This window comes from Gigantopelta aegis, chromosome 4, assembly GCF_016097555.1.
Source record: "Gigantopelta aegis isolate Gae_Host chromosome 4, Gae_host_genome, whole genome shotgun sequence".
Lineage (NCBI taxonomy): Eukaryota > Metazoa > Mollusca > Gastropoda > Neomphalida > Peltospiridae > Gigantopelta > Gigantopelta aegis.
Window position 1 is genome coordinate 33,666,063 of NC_054702.1, and position 15,484 is coordinate 33,681,546.

Genomic DNA, 15,484 nt, shown 5'->3' on the forward strand with positions numbered 1-15,484 from the left:
AAGCAACATTTAAAAAAAAAAAATTAATGTTGTAAAAAATATTTTGCCATATTTACCTTGCTCATTTACAGCACACAAAATATTATTCCAGTGGTTAGCCTTTATTACTGCACTAAGAGAGAAAAGTGAACTGTCTTCATTATTTAAACATAAAATTAATATAATAATCAATATGACGTCTCACCGTGTTTCGTTCGTTTATTGATCTATTGACCGACTTCAGGGAACCACTTCCCAGACAAGTAAATAATGAAAAAAAATAAAAAAAATAAAAAAAAAAAAATAAAAATAAAAATCCCGTGCAAAACTGCTGGAACCATTTTAGCTAGTCGATATGAACTGAAAATCAAACAGCAAATGCATGTCGATTGTAGGACATTATTTATCCGGACAATATCCGGTGAGACGAAAACGTCCGGACAATATTGTTGGGGTGATATTGTCTTCATAGGGCAGGGTCACACCTATATATATATATATATATATATATATATATATATATATATATATATATATATATATATATATATATATATATACACACACGTATGTATATATATATAATAAAAAAGGGTTAGTAAAAAGCACATCGTAAATCAGGATATTAAAATAAAGGATCTTCCCGGACAAGAAAAAAGGGCATTACTTTTCTATAATGTCTAATATAAGGTATTTGAGGAAGACCACCAAATTAAGAAAACAAATTACAGATCCGTAGCTAGCGGGGGAGGGGGGGGTGAATCCGGAAAATATTTATAGAAACTAAAAGAAAATTTTTTTCTAAACCGTTTAAGGAATTTTAGACTATTAACTACCCAGTTGCCCCTCCCCACAACAAAAAATCCTAGCTACGGCCCTGAATTGTGAACAAAGTTAAGAAACCCTAACGTTGTGGTATGGTATTTTGTATTTTGTATATTATTATGTACTGTACAGTACCAACACTTTGGTTGGTAGTCCGTCTGTCAGTTTGTATGGTACTTCTATAAATACTATGTTGCTACATTTTTATTTATTTATTTATTTATTTTTATTTATTATTATTTTAATTACATTATTTGTATTCCCCCCATATGTCGTTGAAATACAGCCTAAGATTAATTAAGTTCTGTTCTGGTACCTAGTTATAAACATTAAGAAACCCCAAAACATTTATTAAATGTTGATGAAACCAATCCTGATCACCAACTGGGACCGGACAGGGTGAAACAAAACCAAAAACAACATAAGATGGGTATGCGTGTCTAAAAATGAACTTTTCATTATCAAAATTAATTGGGTTTTTTTAATGTGATCCTAATGTGTGATGTTTTAACAATTTGTTCCCTACATCAGTGAGAATGCAGCCTTTGCATTCACAGTATTGTCAGTCGAATCGTCTGCTTAGTTTTCCGCGATTAGGAACGATACGACCAATCCCTCTAACAACTGGCCTGAAGTACATGTATGTGTGTGTGTCTGTGTGTCTGTGTGTGTGTGTGTGTGTGTGTGGGTGTGTATGTCTGTGTATGTGTGTGTATGTATCCCTGTGTGTGTATGTCTGTCTCTGTGTATGTGTCTGTGTGTGTGTCTGTGTGTGTCTCTGTATGTGTGTGTGTGTGTGTGTGTGTGTGTGTGTGTGTGTGTGTGTGTGTGTGTGTGTGTGTGTGTGTCTTTGATATACCAGTTGTAGTGAATTGGCTGGAACGAGATTATTTTGAATACTGTCAAGTTACTGACAGATTTATGTATGTTGTGTTTTGATTGGTCAAGGGAAAGGTGGACATAAAATGGGATAATGTTGGCTATGGACGGATCAATTAACGTCCATAGTTTAACCACCGTGTCATCGAGACCATTGTATAGATCTATTCCTGTCTTATTGTAGATGTTATTATCCTCGGTCACGGCCAGTTGGTGCTTTCAAATACAATTAGATTTATGTATTTCTTTAATTGAAAGAAAACAAGGCTTACAGATTTTTTTTTATGCGTACAGATATCAATCGGTTATTTGTTCAATAAGAAGTCAATACGGCGATATTACGTCGATCAATAACGTTCTATTCCATTGTAGTGTGTCACTGATTACAAGCCAGTAGTCGATACCATGGACTCAAGAATGCGAAGTGGGTAGTACAAGAATATTGATAGATCAACACAGTCTGGGTACACATCGATGAAGTTAATAGTCGAATAAGTATTAAAGCTTTTTTTTCTAAACAAAGTCCAACTTGATTGTATTTTTTATGGATAATGTCATCTGAAGGGCAGATGTGTGGATGGATATTGACGACAGAACGAATGGTTAGAAAGATTTAAGCCTGCTTTTCATAACAAAAATTTGTAAAACATCATGAAGCGCAGATATCTGGTTTCCACAAAATGTGTAACACATGTATCACACATCAAGCGCAAATATCGACTGAACCATATCAAATGAGAATATTATGTTTCCATATGATCGTGAAGTGTTTTGGGAACATTGTTTGTTTGCTTTGTTTAACGACACAACTAGAGCACATTAATTTATTCATCATGGACTATTGGATTTCAACACATTTGGTAATTTCGACATATAGTCTTAGAGCTGAAATCCGCTACATTTTGTATAAAGGGATCTTTTATGTGCACCATCACACAGACAGAATGGCACGATATTTGATATATAAGTAATGGTGCACCAGCTGGAACAATAAATAGCCCAATGGGTGGACCGGCGGGCATCGATCCTAGACCGACCGCGCATCAAGCGAGCGCTTTTCCGCTGGGCTACGTCCCGACCCGTCAGAGGACGTCTGCGATTGTGTTCCCATAAAAGGCCTCGGTGGCGCAGTGGTTAAGCCATCGGACTACAGGTTGGTAGGTACAGGGTTCGCAGCCCGGTACCGGCTCCAACCCAGAGCGAGTTCGTAAGGGCTCACTGGGTAGGTGTAAGGCAACTACACCCTCTTCTTTCTCACTAACGACTAACCAACTAACAACTAACCCACTGTCCTAGACAGACAGCCCAGATAGCTGAAATGTGTGCCCAGGACAGCGTGCTTGAACCTTACTTGGATATAAGCACGAAAATAAGTTGAAATGAATGAATGAATGTGATGATCACATACCATTTAAGAAATTTAATTAATGATTTTATTAGCAACCGTCATTTTTGCTGGAAATTGCAGTTCCATATTTGGGGGTACGGCGGGTACCCCGCATTAGTTTCAACCTCTGGTATATACTGCATAACAACTGTATAACAAATAAAAGTGTATTTATTTATTGTCAATGGATAATATTATTTGCACAAATAATCAATGTCACATATTACTACCAATCACACCAACAGCTGGTTTTACTCAGTAAATATTTGACGGTGCACCTCGAACTTAGACACGGAACTTTCTTCTTTGGTACCATGCACATGCATATGACAGCGCGGGCGACCATATCCTCCCCCACCCTTTCCTGTCCTGGACGAGGAGCCGACGAAAGTCGATACCCGCGCCCATGAATGAGCACGTTAAACATGACCATGACAATGACTGTGGTGATCTGCGACGGTCTACGATGTTACTGGTGTTATGGGAACCAGGTTTAACGAGTGAAGATTTTTTTTTTTTAAACTTACCCAATTTGTGTGTATTGTTATATCAGTTTTGAAAATAAATTCTGAAAATAAATAAACTTTAAATTTATTAGCCCTTTCTGGTTGTAATGTTTTTATAAATAAACAAATATGAATGGTCATGATAACCTAAAAGTGTAAAGATAACTTCACGAAATATTGTGCATCCTGCTTTCAGTGGGAAAATAAGGACGCATCATTAATGATTCTAGCCAAATAACCTCCATGTGCAAAAATAACCTCACCAAAAATAAGTCATTCTCAGTGTAATACAAAATGATAACTTCAAACTGTAAAGATGATTCTAGACAGATGACCTCAATGTGCAAAAATAACCTTACCAAAAATAAGGCATCCTCAGTTTAGTACAAAATATTTTTAGTATGGCCGCCGACGGTCATCTGGGATTTGGGCCTTCGGTACAGTTAGTTATTAGCGGGAACTTTCGCCACATAGCATCTGGCCGGGTAAAAGTTTGAAGTGCTCCTCTGTTGACAGGACTTGTTGTAATAAAATATTGATTCATATGGCCAGTAAATTCTTGTAATTTTATTTAACTAGTTTCAGGTCAGGTTAGGTCAAATGGCTTAACGTGCACATTCAGAGCAAGCTGTTGTATCGCACGCCTGTCATGGGCGCAGGTGACGTTATTTTTGCACATTGAGGTCATACAGCAAGACTACACCAGTCCATGAAACAAAATGGCGGCCATAACGCTGTAAGGGTCGTTTTCTTACTGTGGTTTGTATTAGAGTTTTATTTACTAGTAGTTCTGAACCGAATTTGTTTTTTATTGCACACATAAATTGTAGTTTTTTGTTATTTCCAAAACACTTTTACTTTTCTTCTTATGTCAAACGAAACCGAAATTATTTACAAAAACCATTTCAACAGAAGGATGGGACGGACTATAATGTGCCGAATTGTAATTCGTACTAGTTTCAACGTACCAGCTACTTTTGTGTTTAAAATATGGTCCCACTAAATATAGGATGACATTTATATTTTACAGAAATAGGGTAGTCAAATTAAAGACAATTGTCGTTAAGTCTGAAACTACCAACTTAACCCTCAGATTGTCATTAAATCTGAAACTACCAACTTAACCCTCAGTTTGTTCTGAGTTACATTAAGGATGTGTTGTAGTATATATTATAGCCTTGGTATATATGATATTGATTGAAACTACCAACTTAACCCTCAGTTTGTTCTGAGTTACATGAAGGATGTGGTGTAGTATATATTATAGCCTTGGTATATATGATATTGATTGAAACTACCAACATAACCCTCAGTTTGTTCTGAGTTACATGAAGGATGTGGTGTAGTATATATTATAGCCTTGGTATATATGATATTGATTGAAACTACCAACTTAACCCTCAGTTTGTTCCGAGTTACATGAAGGATGTGGTGTAGTATATATTATAGCCTTGGTATATATGATATTGATTGAAACTACCAACATAACCCTCAGTTTGTTCCGAGTTACATGAAGGATGTGGTGTAGTATATATTATAGCCTTGGTATATATGATATTGATTGAAACTACCAACATAACCCTCAGTTTGTAGTATATATTATAGCCTTGGTATATATGATATTGATTGAAACTACCAACTTAACCCTCAGTTTGTTCTGAGTTACATGAAGGATGTGGTGTAGTATATATTATAGCCTTGGTATATATGATATTGATTGAAACTACCAACTTAACCCTCAGTTTGTTCTGAGTTACATGAAGGATGTGGTGTAGTATATATTATAGCCTTGGTATATATGATATTGATTGAAACTACCAACATAACCCTCAGTTTGTTCTGAGTTACATGAAGGATGTGGTGTAGTATATATTATAGCCTTGGTATATATGATTTTGATTGAAACTACCAACTTAACCCTCAGTTTGTTCTGAGTTACATGAAGGATGTGGTGTAGTATATATTATAGCCTTGGTATATATGATATTGATTGAAACTACCAACTTAACCCTCAGTTTGTTCTGAGTTACATGAAGGATGTGGTGTAGTATATATTATAGCCTTGGTATATATGATATTGATTGAAACTACCAACTTAACCCTCAGTTTGTTCTGAGTTACATGAAGGATGTGGTGTAGTATATATTATAGCCTTGGTATATATGATATTGATTGAAACTACCAACATAACCCTCAGTTTGTTCTGAGTTACATGAAGGATGTGGTGTAGTATATATTATAGCCTTGGTATATATGATATTGATTGAAACTACCAACATAACCCTCAGTTTGTTCTGAGTTACATGAAGGATGTGGTGTAGTATATATTATAGCCTTGGTATATATGATATTGATTGAAACTACCAACATAACCCTCAGTTTGTTCTGAGTTACATGAAGGATGTGGTGTAGTATATATTATAGCCTTGGTATATATGATATGATTGAAACTACCAACATAACCCTCAGTTTGTTCTGAGTTACATGAAGGATGTGGTGTAGTATATATTATAGCCTTGGTATATATGATATTGATTGAAACTACCAACATAACCCTCAGTTTGTTCTGAGTTACATGAAGGATGTGGTGTAGTATATATTATAGCCTTGGTATATATGATATTGATTGAAACTACCAACTTAACCCTCAGTTTGTTCTGAGTTACATGAAGGATGTGGTGTAGTATATATTATAGCCTTGGTATATATGATATTGATTGAAACTACCAACATAACCCTCAGTTTGTTCTGAGTTACATGAAGGATGTGGTGTAGTATATATTATAGCCTTGGTATATATGATATTGATTGAAACTACCAACATAACCCTCAGTTTGTTCTGAGTTACATGAAGGATGTGGTGTAGTATATATTATAGCCTTGGTATATATGATGTTGATTGAAACTACCAACATAACCCTCAGTTTGTTCTGAGTTACATGAAGGATGTGGTGTAGTATATATTATAGCCTTGGTATATATGATGTTGATTGAAACTACCAACATAACCCTCAGTTTGTTCTGAGTTACATGAAGGATGTGGTGTAGTATATATTATAGCCTTGGTATATATGATGTTGATTGAAACTACCAACATAACCCTCAGTTTGTTCTGAGTTACATGAAGGATGTGGTGTAGTATATATTATAGCCTTGGTATATATGATATTGATTGAAACTACCAACATAACCCTCAGTTTGTTCTGAGTTACATGAAGGATGTGGTGTAGTATATATTATAGCCTTGGTATATATGATATTGATTGAAACTACCAACATAACCCTCAGTTTGTTCTGAGTTACATGAAGGATGTGGTGTAGTATATATTATAGCCTTGGTATATATGATATTGATTGAAACTACCAACATAACCCTCAGTTTGTTCTGAGTTACATGAAGGATGTGGTGTAGTATATATTATAGCCTTGGTATATATGATGTTGATTGAAACTACCAACATAACCCTCAGTTTGTTCTGAGTTACATGAAGGATGTGGTGTAGTATATATTATAGCCTTGGTATATATGATGTTGATTGAAACTACCAACTTAACCCTCAGTTTGTTCTGAGTTACATGAAGGATGTGGTGTAGTATATATTATAGCCTTGGTATATATGATATTGATTGAAACTACCAACATAACCCTCAGTTTGTTCTGAGTTACATGAAGGATGTGGTGTAGTATATATTATAGCCTTGGTATATATGATATTGATTGAAACTACCAACTTAACCCTCAGTTTGTGCTGAGTTACATGAAGGATGTGGTGTAGTATATATTATAGCCTTGGTATATATGATATTGATTGAAACTACCAACATAACCCTCAGTTTGTGCTGAGTTACATGAAGGATGTGGTGTAGTATATATTATAGCCTTGGTATATATGATATTGATTGAAACTACCAACATAACCCTCAGTTTGTTCTGAGTTACATGAAGGATGTGGTGTAGTATATATTATAGCCTTGGTATATATGATTTTGATTGAAACTCTGCTTTTAGACGTTTTAGCCACATATGTTACTATTGTCAAATCCAATCCCTTTATTTGTCCGTCCTGAAACTTGAATGGATATCTGCATGTAAAATCGGTTTGATTTGATAATTAAATGGCCAAAAAACCTATTACTTATATTTCCAATGTTTAATTTAATAATAACATGTAAATTGTGTTTACAATAAAAAAAAAAGTAAAGAAAGAAAAAAAAAGACACACGAAATTCGCATTTTATTCCGCAACCATGTGTGATGAATTAAGTAATTACTAATTTGCATGCCACTGCTGTATAAGATCCATTTCAGTCATGCTTTGATATCTACAGTCTGATATAATAATAGTATATTGAGAGAGAAAAAAATAACGCAAGAGAATAAAGCAACCCAGATTTGTTTTATTAACAGAAGACAAATAATTAACTCACAAAATTCACACATACATTCAAACCTGGTTAAGAAGTCACCTATATTAACCAGTCAACTTTTTCAAAATGTCAAATTAATATTCTTTAATAGAGTACCCAGCCCTGGAATGAGTACACACAGGCCCCTAGAGAGCATAGACCGCCAGCCCACCCCTCACACAACTACACCCTCCATTACCCCCACGCAAACACACGGTGACCATAAGATCATTTCGGTGAGAGGGGTCCTACTATACTTAACAAAATTCATTAAGGGCAAGTATTCTTTGATAATTATTTGATAATATCATACTACACATGTATTTAGAAAGTTTTGACTCTAAACAATGTTAGTAAACATTGTTCCAGTAAAATCTGACCCACGAGTTTATCGTTCATTTAATATTAAGGGTGACTATTGCGGTCAGTTTTACTATGGCAATAGTTTTGCGATATAGTTAAAATACTATTGTGATAGTATTGCAATAGTGATAGTACTATTGCAATAGTATTGTGAATTCTTAAATCGCTTGATAACAGTAATATGAATAGATATTTCACAAAACTATTTACCTCAGTGTTCCATTATGTATGTATGTATGTATGTATGCGTGTGTGTGTGTGTGTGTGTGTGTGTGTGTGTGTGTGTATGTGTCCGTGCGTGCGTGTGTTTGTGTGTGTTTGTCTGTGTCAGTGTGTCAGTGTGCGTCCATGCGTATGTACGTATGTTTGTGTTTCATTGAGTTTAAGGACATGCCATACCGACAACATCTTAAAACGGAAGAATCTGTATTTTGTTTTACAATTTTTTTTTTTTTAAATACCAAAAACATATATTGGAACTGTGCTGAGTTTGCTGTAATTGTTGAAATGTTGCCGACTAACAGAGACGTTTTAAAGGGACATTCCTGAGTTTGCTACATTGTAAGATGTTTCCGACTAATAAAATATTTCTACGAATAAACTTATATGTTAAATATATTTTCTTGTTTAGAATATCGGTGTCCTTATATTCAATGTGTTTCTGGTCGTCTTAATATGTGTAAGAAGCCAAAAAATATTTTAGGAAATAAAATGAAATTTAATCTAGTACAAATATTAGAACGATCAGAAACACGTTTAATATACAACCACTAATATTTTATGCGAAAAAATATATTGATATGTAATTACAATCGTTAAAAAGTCTCTGTTAGTCGATAACATCTTTAAAGTTGCAGCAAACTCAGGAATGTTCCTTTAACGCCTGTAGTTGCATATTAAACACATTGTTCAGCATAGGATATCAGTGGCTGTATGTTACATGTGTTTCTCATCTTCCCAGTGTTTGTACTAGGTCAAATGCAACTTTATTTTCTAACACAGTGAAACCTGTCGAAACCGGATGACGCTGGGAACCTATTATTTATCAGATTTAGACAGGATCCGCTGTTTAGAGGGTCGCGTTTTAGAATTTAGAAAATTCCGGACCATGAAACTTGGCTGGTTTTGACAGGATTCCAGTTTATTCAGAGTCCGGTTTAGACAGGTTTTACTGTATATATTTTTTCGTGTGTACAAAATTATTGGAGGGAAGGACGGGAATGTTTTATTTAACGACGCACTCAACATATTTTAATGATGGTTATATGGCGTCGGACATATGGTTAAGGACCACAGAGATATTGAGAGAGGAAACCCGCTGTCGCCACTTCATGAACTACTCTTTCCGATTAGCAGCAAGGGATCTTTTATATGCACCATCCCACAGACAGGGTAGTACATACCACAGCCTTTGTTACACCAGTTGTGGGACACTGGCTGGAAGAAGAAATAGCCCAATGGGCCCACCGACGAGTGATCGATCTAAGATCAGTCGCGCATTAGGCGAGCGCTGTACTATGTCTGACGTCTCGCCCCAAAATTATTGGAAGACCAAATCCAGTTTGGACTACTTACAAATATTTGAACGATCAGAAACACATTGAATATACAGACACAGATATTCTAAACAAGAATCTATATTTAGTGCGTACTTATAGTTGTTATAAAATATTATTAGTCGGAAACATCTTGCAATGACAAGACACACAGGGAAGTCCATTTAATTAATTTTGTAACGTTGATGTATATACATGTATTTAAACATTTTTAATACTGAAAATTGTAAACCTAACCTTTACTATTCTGTTCACCAAATGCAAGGACATTGTGATAGAAGTCACCCAAAGGTAAAGACATTTTTGTACTCTCCACCACTTCTGAAATACTTTATTTCCACCATCAATTAAAATATCGTTCATACGGTCCTGATCGACTGGTTCAAGTTCAAGTGATTTAATATTCAGAACAGGGTGTTATAGGGTACGCTTGTCTTGGCAGGCACGACGGAAGCAAGTAGATATCGGGGTTGGGGGAGGGAGCTGACTGAGATCGAGGGCGCAAAGCAAAGTTTCTAGGGTGTTCGGGGGTATGCTCCCCTGTAAAATTTGGAAAACTTGATGTCCTAAAATGCAACTTCCTGCATTCTACGAGTACATTTCATCTCTGCCTTAAGATTTACCACCAATAATATTTTTGATTCAGAATTATTGAGAGTCTAATGTTCAGAGTCTACCTTGTTTACTGGGCAGGCTCGTCTGTCAGGTGAGGGTTTTGGGGATCGAGTACCCTGCTCAGGGCACATTTTAGTTTTGTATATGTATATTGTATAAAAAGGACACACATTTTGTTATACATTATTAATGTTTCCACATTCTGAACATGTTTGAAAGAATTCCTGCACACACAAGCCTTTCGGGAGGATGAAAGGTATAGGGGAGGAAGACAACATTCACTTATTACCTTAAGGCCCAGGAATAGAGGCATCCTGAACGTTTTGTAAATTGCGTCCACCGGCTGACAAACGTAATGCTGTCGTTGTCTTGGCTGTGGTAGACGTCGTGGACGTAAGAGCAATTCGCTCCTGGTACACCGCGCGGTAACCTTTGGTGCCGCTGTCGTAGACATTCCACAAGCGACACAGAACGCTGGAGACGGTTTCTGCAAACTCGGCCATAATACATACGTCGTCGTTGATGCAGCCCATTGCGCAGTCAGCGACGCTTCTAACGTAGTCACCCGCTGAGGTCGTCGTCGGGTTCAGAGCCGGTGATTCCACGATAAAGTGACCTGTCCTTATTTGTTGTGAAATCACAGACGACAGGCACAGAAGAAACGTAAAACCATCGATGATGGCGGGACGAGAGTAACCGGTGGCATGTTTATGTGTCATGCTTTCTTTTTGATCTGAATGTAAATAAATAAAAGTTAAAGCTTGTTTTTTTAACGACACCACTAGAGCACATTGATTTATTAATCATCGGCTGTTGGATATTATGTTTTCTCTTTGATCTGAATGTAAATAAATAAAAGTTAAAGCTTGTTTTTTAACGACACCACTAGAGCACATTGATTTATTAATCATCAGCTATTGGATGTCAAACATTTGGTAATTTTGACATATAGTCTTAGAGAGGAAACCTGCAACATTTGTTCCATTAGTAGCAAGGGATATTTTATACGCATCATCCCACGGACAGGATAGCACATACTACGGTCTTAGATATACCAGTTGCGCTACACTGGCTGAAACGAGAAATAGCCCAAAGGGCCCACCGACGGAGATCGATCCTAGACCGACCGCGCATCCTAGACCGACCGTGGGTTTTACCACAGGGCCGCATTTCATCCGTAAATATATAAATGCAGTGATAGTTGAACAGGATTTTTATATTTTGTACTCAAGGTAAAACCACCACGACTGGTTTATCAAAGGCCGTGGTATGTACTATCCTGTCTGTGGGATTGTGCATATAAAAGATCCCATGCTGGTAATCGAAAAGAGTAACCTATGAAGTGGCGACGGGGTTTCCTCTCTCAATATCTGTGTGGTCCTTAACCATATGTCTGACGTCATACAACCGTAAATAAAATGTGTTGAGTGCGTCGTTAAATAAAACATGTCTTTCTTTCAAGGTAAAACTTTAATAAAAAATAAATTAAAATTTACTACATATTGCAAACTAGTTTGTCTAAAAAAGAAAAAGAAAAGAGGTGTTATAAGCAATACAGTTATTTGTTATGTCTTTTTACCGCCTATTAATAATACTTTAGCATTTATAATAATTGAGTACTCAAAATAAAAATATTTAATCAAATATATTTTAAATAACAATATTACCGACAAACTAATATAAATAATCGAATTTAAAACGTCGGGGTGACGAACTACGAATTTCTCGCACAAAACGCTTAATATTTTTTTTTTTTTTTTTTTTTAAAGAAAAGCACTAAACCGTAAAGGAAATAAACATATGCCTAGTAAAACAATTTTAAATACAAAACGAAATAAAACGAAATATAAGAAATAACATTTAAAAAATAAAAATGAAAATATTTGTGGTGATTTAAATATAAAGCAATTCGTAATTGAATTAATTAATTAATAACATCTCTAAAATAACATCATATACAAATACTCTTGTTCTTACCCCAACAAAAATAAATATTAAATAAATAGATAAACAGACAGATGACCAGACAGACAGATAGATAGATAGATAGATAGATAGATAGATAGATAGATAGATAGAATGACATATAGAATGAGAGATAGACATATATAGACAGACAGACATAGATATATAAATGATAGATATATAAATAAATATAAAATCAAAACAAACAAAAAACAAAATAAAACAAACAAAACAAACAAAATAAAACAAAGCAAAACAAACAAAAAAGTAGCAGAGCATAAGATAAGAAAATATAACATAACATAACGAGAGGTTTTATGGTAGATATTTGGGGGCTATATCTATTAAATACGATGCATCACTAACGAAAATGATAGATAATGCTAATCCAAATTTTGAACTTGTACATATCTGTTTATTTCTTTGGTGAAACTTGCACTTTTGTCATCGTTTTAGATGAAATAACGAACTTGACAGCTGTGGTGGCAGTATTCACGACGAGTGCCACCAGTGGGGCAGGATATGCTCACCTTTCGTGAACACCTAATATAAATGATAATCACTATTTTAACAGTGATTCACGAGTGCATGTCATCACAACTGTATTCCAATGAGCTCTGTGTTGTGCTAGTTTTGAATTAGTAAACTAGTCTGGGAGTGGCAAACCTCTCTGTGGCGGTCAAAATGATGTACTGTCCGGTAAAAGATGTTCTCGGGAGTGGCTGTCATCCTACAGACGAGGCACTTGACAGAGATTCGTTGAATCAACCACGATTTTGCTAAATGCCCATTCGACTCTACACTGTGCAGAGATATGGTCTTGATCACAGATAACGGTTTTGTAGTTTATATTAACACAAAACAACATAACATAACATTAACAGTAACTATAATATAATATAACCTAACATAACATAACAACATTAACTATAACATTGACTATAACATAACAATCGACTATAACTTAACATAACATAACAACATAACATAACATTATAACATAACAATTGACTATAACATAACATAACACAACACAACATAACATAACATAATTCCAGCATGTAGATAATAAATATATATTTTTTTTAATAATAATAACATTATCTTCATAAAGATTTTAAAAGATGAAAATTCTATAATTTCTTAAAGTAGTTTTCCTCTGGAGAAAGACAAAAAATATAATACCTGTTGTTGACAACGAATCGAAGACGTCCTACCTAGGTTTGTTGAACACCAATGTTTGACAGAAGAAACGAATTACCGGACTTGTCAATAACACCTTTTGTCTGACAGTGGATTAATGAACGTCGAACGGAGGGCGCGCTCATTCGTACCGGAGTCTGGAATATTTATTTCTAATAAACAGAGCGATTGGACTGTTGACATTCAGTTTTATAATAAATATCGCACAGTAATTGAACTATTGATATTTAGTAGGAATATCATATCGAATCCAATAAAAATATTTTTAGAATTTCAAATCGACAAATATTCAGTCTGGTTTATTTTTTTTTTTCCTTTTTATGTAAGCTGTGTGTGTATATATGTATGTGTGTGGATGTGTGGGTGCGCGCGTGAATGTGTGTGTATGTACGTATGTGTGTGTGTGCGCACGTATGTATGTATGTATGTGTGTGTATGTATGTATGTATGCATGTGTGTATGTATGCACTGGATGTATGAGTGTGTGTGTGTATGTATGAGTGTGTGTATGTGTGTGCGCGCGTGCGTATGTGTGTGCATATGTGTGTGTTTGTGGGGGTGGATGGGAGGGTGTGTCTGTATGTGTTGTTATGTTGGTTCTTCATATGTGTGTGTGTGTGTGTGTGTGTGTGTATGTGGAGTGGGGTCGATGGGTGGATGTGTTTGTATGTATTTGTGGTTTTGTTGGTTCTTCAGTGTGTGTGTGTGTGTGTGTGTGTGTGTGTGTGTGTGTGTGTGTGTGTCTGTGTCTCTGTGTACGTGTGTGTGTGGTGTGTGGGTGTGGGTGTTTGACGAAAAAGCTTACGATTAAATTAGCTTTAATTAATGTAACACATTCTATTTTAAAGCGAAACAATAATGTCATATAGAAATGTAACTTATACAAGAGGAGTAGGAGGGGAGGGGGAGGAGGGGAGGAGGAGGGGGAGGAGCAGGAGGAGGAGGTGAACCAGAAAAAGAAGAAGAAATGGAAGAACAAGAACCAGAAATGAAAAAAGAAGAAGAAATGGAAGAAGTTAAAAGGAGGGATAAGACTCAAATAAAGATTAATGTGCAAAGTGAGTAAGTTAGAACAAACAGTGCGGAATATTACTTTTTCCGTAAACATAAACCCGCTTTCAATGAATCATGTAGATCCGTTTTAGCGGGTCGCTATTTTCCGGTCAATAGCTGAAAGTTTATATATTTAAATGACCTATACGTAAAAACGCCTCGTCAAAACAACTGTGAGTACAGTTAAACTTTGTTTTGTTTAACGACACCATTGATTTATTAATCATCGGCTATTGGATGTCAGAAATTTGGTAATTTTGACATATATAGTCTTAAAGAGGAAACCCGCTACATGTTTCCATTCTGAGCAAGGGATCTTTTATATGCACCATCCCACAGACAGGATAGCACATACCACGGCCTTTGATATACCAGAGGGGAATCGATCCTAAACGTACCGCGTGTCGAGCGAGCGCTTTACCACTGGGATACGTCGAACAATATAGGATCATCTCTTTCATGTTTTTGTTTTTTTCATATTTTAATTATTGCCAATTTAGTAGCTTTAACTGTAAATAATAACGCAAAAGTATATCTGATGGATCAAGCTGTATGCTAAAGCTTTATCCTAACCGGACGCCGTGCGACGCGAGCGATGCGAGCCATGTTTTGAATCGCCGTATCCTAACCGCACGCATACGGCGTTACAGATAATTAGGATAATTAGGATACAGCTTAACCGAACGCGTGCGACGCCAACGATGCAAACGATGAGAGGGACGCGAGCGACGTGATAATATTTATAT

The 15,484-nt window shown here is 35.7% G+C and overlaps 1 long non-coding RNA gene across 3 annotated transcripts in view; it reads right to left on the reverse strand.

Annotated features, from left to right (window-relative positions):
• Nucleotides 1-13,962, reverse strand: part of LOC121370429 — a 16,152-nt gene extending 2,190 nt beyond the window's left edge. Inside the window, exons 1-2 of one of the 3 annotated variants that reach the window (XR_005957683.1) lie at nt 13,668-13,962; nt 10,807-11,250 (exon numbers count right to left, since the gene is read on the reverse strand). This is a non-coding gene — a long non-coding RNA (uncharacterized LOC121370429). Of the gene's footprint in view, nt 1-56; nt 453-10,806; nt 11,358-13,667 lie in introns of those variants that run through there. The other 2 variants (XR_005957682.1, XR_005957685.1) reach the window with 2 other exon arrangements.
• Nucleotides 13,963-15,484: the final 1,522 nt, after the last annotated feature.